At 42.0% G+C, this 5,759-nt stretch overlaps 1 long non-coding RNA gene across 1 annotated transcript in view; it reads left to right on the forward strand.

Annotated features, from left to right (window-relative positions):
- Positions 1-302: 302 nt before the first annotated feature.
- LOC116086504 overlaps positions 303-5,759 on the forward strand; it is a 22,059-nt gene continuing 16,602 nt past the window's right edge. The window contains exon 1 of the long non-coding RNA XR_004116959.1: positions 303-389. This is a non-coding gene — a long non-coding RNA (uncharacterized LOC116086504). The remainder of the gene's footprint in view (positions 390-5,759) is intronic.

A 5,759-nucleotide genomic window follows, 5' to 3' on the forward strand; every position in this document is an offset into this window, starting at 1 on the left:
AGAGAGAGAGAGAGAGACCTAAACTCCTGATGTTACCTGAGTCTTATCTGCTTGAAACATGTTGTTTCCTCTCCATGGTGTGCCCTTTCCTTGACATTTCTGTCTGATACAATGTCCTATTCATCTTTCAGATTCAAATATCACCTTCCATCTGAGGCCTTCTTCACTCCCTTAGTTATTGACATGTTGTCCATAGGGAGCCCATAACTAGTTGATCATACCCCTTCCGTGGGATTTATAACATCATTTACACTTCATCACCATAGAGAGGAGTCATGCTTTATTACTCTCTGTGGTGGCCATTTCTGCTGCCAAGTATGTCATGTAAAAGATGTCCCTTAAAGATGGTTAGACGCACAGTCGATTGTGAAGCAGAATGCTATTCATGTGTAAGAATTTTTCTTCACAGCACTGAGGATTTGGAGGATAGACTTGTGAGCTGAGAGTGGGTTGAACGCTCTGTTGGAGGGTAGCAGGAATACTTTCTTCCTCAAAGACATGAGTCTGAAGGGCAGGCAGATCAAGGAGCAATAGAAAGAGAGCCTCTGACTTCACCCGTGCTTTCCCGTCTGGCTCTGCTTATTGCTTGTAAATGTAGTTACTGCAGGTCAGAGAATCCTGTGAGAAGTTTTTATCTGAATTCTGAGACATGATATGCTCTCACGTTTTTTTTTTTTTTCTCCTGAAGACTTTCTGTAGGAGAAAGAGCTCCTTCATGTTCTCAGAGCCCTGGGTGGCTGACCTTCTCGAAAGAAATGCCCCAACTACTCAGACAGGAGGCACCACCTGCCATTGCGGCAGCAGTCTGGATGCAGCAGAATGTGCTTGCATATTTGGTAGTCAGCATGAGCACAGCCAGGAGAGGGGCCCAGCTGCGATGTCAGTTTCCCCTCATTAACACTGGGTCAAAATGACTCTGCTATCTGAAATGGCTCCTCTTTAATTAAATTAATGTCGACTTCTCTGTTTCACCCTGTCCTAGGAATTTTCAATCTGTTACTTAAGGCAACAGGGGGAAAGTTGTTTTTTTGATTAATCCTGTTGCTTGAGTTATGATTTCTACAGAGAGCTTAATACAGATCAAACACTGTTGAAGACATATCAACTTAAAAGAGCCCATTCCGTTGTGTCATTTGCCAAATGCAGTATTGACTATGCAGGGACGGGGGCTGGTGTCAAATAAGCATATACCATGACCTCTGGAAGCCCAGAACCTGGATAGAGAGAGAAGAAGGGCACAAAACAATATAAGGCCAGGTGTTCTGTGGTGTAGTCATAAAGGCTCTGAGAAAGCTACGCAGACTGGGAATACAGAAAATGAGAAAGACAGTCTGCCACCGTGGTGTGTATGGAACATCCTGTGTCTAGACCTGGACAAAAGTAAGACAAAGACCGGGAAAATTCCTACAGGGAGTAGAGGAAAATCTGGGGGGCAGTAATGCCTGGAGTGTCCAATACACAAAAAGGAGGGCAAGCCTTCAAATAAACTGTGGGGAATGAGCTAGAGAAGACAGGAGCCAGATCTTGTTAGAGCCTGCAACAGGCATCCAGACTTCCAAGCAAGTCTAAATTACTATGACACTTGTGACAGGACTTTAATTAGATTCATGCTCAATGTACCTTACTCTTCTTAAAGACTGAAAATAAATTAGCCAATCTAGAATAAGGAAAAGCAAGAAAGTTATTCTGGGAGTCAACTGTTCTGTTATTTGTTATGCTCCTTACTTTCTGCAAGAAATTGCCTTGTTAAAACATCTCATTTATTTCCGCCCAAAGGACTTTGCATAAACTGAAAGCAAATGGCTGTGGTGCCTTTCACAAAAGTTGGGGGAAATTACTTCTTAGTTTGAAGGAAGTGTCGCAGGTTCTGACAGTACCCTTGTAAAGCTTTGTTCATATCCAAGGAAGACATGCTTTCATACCCAAGTAAACTTTACAAAGGTTGCTGTGTGGCTTATGGGAAATTTCTGAGTGCCCATGGCTGATTTGCGGGTCACTGACTGGCCAATATAGTTAGATGGTTGTAGCAGGGTGGTATGGAAAATGGGCTTTCTACGAGATACACTTGGCCTTCCACAATGCTTCTGCATCTCAGGGTTCAGGATTGATCAGTGTTACTCATCATCGTGGGCACTCAGCTCAACTCTTTCTTAGTACCAGGCGTTATCGCTCATGCAGCTGTGAATGAGAACATGAATGGACTTTGTCTTGACAAAATTCTACAAATCCAAGGCATAGTTCGTCTTTTCCAATAGCTTTTGTCTTTCTCCATCCTTTAAAGATAAGAAAGACAGCGTCCAAACATAGCACTCTTCACACTGGAGAGAGCCTCTGAGATAATTAGGAATTCTACCACATGGTGTTTGAACAGTCTTATAAGGAAGGTCTGCGTCACAACATAGACCCACATGCTCCTATATGTTGGTTGGAAACTATGTCTATACCTATAAATCCATTTCCCTGAGTGGCCAATCAATCTCTATTGTGGTGTGGAAGTGTTTTTTTGGTTCTAAGGTCCATGGCAGTAATCTATAACTTGTTCTTTCTTCCACGAATTAGCATCTTCCTTCCCCTGGTATGTTTGTTGTGTTGTTTGAAGCGTCTAAGCTGCTAAGGAAATGTACTTATTCTCTCTCTCTCCCTCTCTCTGTCTCTGTCTCTGTCTCTGTCTCTCTCTCTCTCTGTCTCTCTCTCTCTCTCTCTCTGTCACACACACACACACACACACACACACACACGCACACACACACATACACACGTATACACACATATCATCAAGGATGAAATGGAAGAGAAAGAGAATGCATGTTGGAAATTTGAAGGAGTTAAGGAGTTGTCCTAGGACCCACAGATGTTTTGGATCAGAGGTAAACCCAGATGTTTTGACTGCAATTTGTAGTCATTTGTTTCCAATTCATTGTTACCACTGTGTTAAAGTGTTTTGTCCTATACAGGATACAGATCTTTCTACCTTGTCTGTCCTGAACTTCCTCAAGCAGCTAAGCCTAGGCCCTAGCTTAATTGAATATTAGCATACCTTTACTCCTAGGTGTAATTTTGCCACAGACTACTTTCTGTTACCTCACTCTTGATTTATTAATATTTGTGCATATATATGCATATATGTGCATATTGACAATGGATGTAGACACTAGAAATTCTCTCTGCGAAGCTTATTTGTCCTCCCCCATCACCTTCAGTACTCGTTCCCAACAGGCATGCTGAGGGAGTTTAGGAAAGAGTGAGATTCCCTGTCCTCTGAAGGATGCCATGCAGTATCCTCAAAGTGGTGAGAAATCTGTTTTCCTGCATGTTCTCACGTGATCCTGAGAAGAGAACAAGCTGTTCAAACCTCCACTAAGGAGAACAGATCAGGGGTTATATCTCCACTAGGACATCGCGGGCACAGGTGAAAGAACCCTTTTCACTGATGCTACTTTTCCCCTAAAGTTCCCAGGTTTTAACTTCAGGATTTAGGCTCATTGCCCTAATGGACCATTGTCCCTGACACCATTAGTTTATTATCTTTCTACAGTATCCATACTGGGGGATCATTACACTGCCCAAGTTTGTGACCAATGCGCATAAACCTGAGAGGAAAAAAGTTGAAATATCCCCGTGAGAGTTGTATGTTGGTAGCAAGAATTTGAAGTAGGCCTGAGTTTCTAAATCACAAAGGAAAAAAAGATAGGTTTTTATCATAAACAATTAGGAAGGCCCTCTCTGAAAGCCAAATATCATTATTGGAACAATATTCCTTTTTCATAACTGTTCCAGAATGAAATAAACTTGCATGTAAGTAAATCAAGAGGATGTCGTCTAAGGTCATGTAAAGGGCAGAATTCAGGTCCCTGTATCATCTCTAGTGAATTCCAGGAATAATACATTTACTTTCATGACAGCAATCACTAGCGTTGTAAATAAGGTTACTATCAGTGACTTTAAAGCTGAGGGATTATCCAGACAGCTATCACTAGGTATATGACCCCTTCAGGTCAGTGTTTATCCTCTGGCTGGAAGAGAAGAGAACTGGAGATTTGAGGAATCAAAGGGGCTTGACCTCCTGTTGTTTGCGCGAACATCCTGAGAACTAGAGCTCCCCATGTAGAGATCTCAGTCCTTTGACTTCAGGAAACTGGATTCTGAAACCCACTAGTGTCTTGGAAGCAAAGCCTCTACAACAGAAGTTCTCAGCCTTCCTAATGCTGTGACCCTTTAATACAGTTCCTCATGCTGTGGTGATCTCCAACCAGAGAATTACTTCACTGTTGCTTTATAACCATAATTTTGCTACTGCTGTGAATTGTAGTGTAAATGTCAGATCCGCAGGATATCCTGTGAAAAGGTGGTTTGGCCCTTCAAAAGATCACAACCCACAGAGTTGGAGAACTGTTCTAGAAAGGAAAGGCTGAGCTTGTCAGGTATCTTCTCATTGGTCTTTATAAGATGAAGAGCTTCGAGGACCACTTTCTGAATGAGGAGGTCCTGGCTGAGTTACTCTGGTCCTGCATTATGAACCAAGGGTCATTATAAGGTATTGGGCTTGAAATTATTGTCAGTTTTCTGTTTGCAGCAATTTGATATCAGCAACAGCAAACAGGTACTGAGTTTGAAGTTAAATTGCTGCTTCACTCATTACATGTTAGAAATGAGCTTGCTCCTTCTGACAGCAGGAAAATAGAGTTTTCTGAACTCAGTTATGTGTGCTCAGTTTTACATATAAAACTAATGCATTTAATTATTTTTTTGTAAAAAGGCAACACAAAGGCAATTCCTTCTAAATGTATAAACACTGTACATGTAACTGTCCCCAGTCACTTACAGAAGTCATACTGAGAAAGAGGCCGGGAGCAAAGTTGACCGTCTGTATATTGCGAGCTGGGAAGCTGGCAGGTCAGGTTTCTGTAATGCGTCAGTTTAAACAGTACAAATGCACTTCTCATGGTTCTGAATGCTGACAGTGTAAGATGATAGTGTATGATGATAGTGCCTGGGAGCTCACTGGTTATTGTTGATTTCTTCAGGTCTAACTGCTTGCTGTATAGCTAGCCATTCTCCTTCATCTTCACAGCATTCCCACAGTGCCAGTCTATATGCTAATCTTCTACAAGGACCCTAGTCAGATGAAATTGTGGTCCACTCCCAATAACTTCATTTAACTTTAGTTTCTTCCTTGGGAATTCTACATTTGAATATAGTAACCTACTGAATTACTGGGAGAGAGGGCTAAAACTCCTACGGATAAGTTTGGGTATGGCTTACTTTGTTTTTCTGCTGTTGTGATCAAATACCCCGACAAAAGCAATCTAATGGAGGAGGGGCTTATGTGACTCATAGTTCCACAGGTTACAGTATATCATGACAGGAACATCGCAGTAGTAGGAGCATGGAGAAGCTGTTCATATTACATCCTCAGTCAGGAAGCATGGGAAGCAAAGGAGGAGGAATATGATGCTTAGAGTCCAGGATCCCCTGCCTAGGGAATGTTGCTGCCCACAGTTGAAATGGTTCTCATGTCCATAAGGCAATCAAGATAATCCCCCTGAAGACTTTCCAGAAGCCCATCTCCTGATGCTTAAAGAACCTGTTAGGGAGGAGTGGATACAGAAATTGTGGTACATCTACACAATGGAGCACTACTCAGCTATTAAAAACAATGAATTTATGAAGTTCTTAGGTAAATGGATGGATCTGGAAAATATCATCCTGAGTGAGGTAACTCAATCACAAAAGAACAAACACGGTATGCACTCTCTGAT

Source organism: Mastomys coucha, unplaced genomic scaffold, assembly GCF_008632895.1.
Source record: "Mastomys coucha isolate ucsf_1 unplaced genomic scaffold, UCSF_Mcou_1 pScaffold12, whole genome shotgun sequence".
Classification (NCBI taxonomy): domain Eukaryota; kingdom Metazoa; phylum Chordata; class Mammalia; order Rodentia; family Muridae; genus Mastomys; species Mastomys coucha.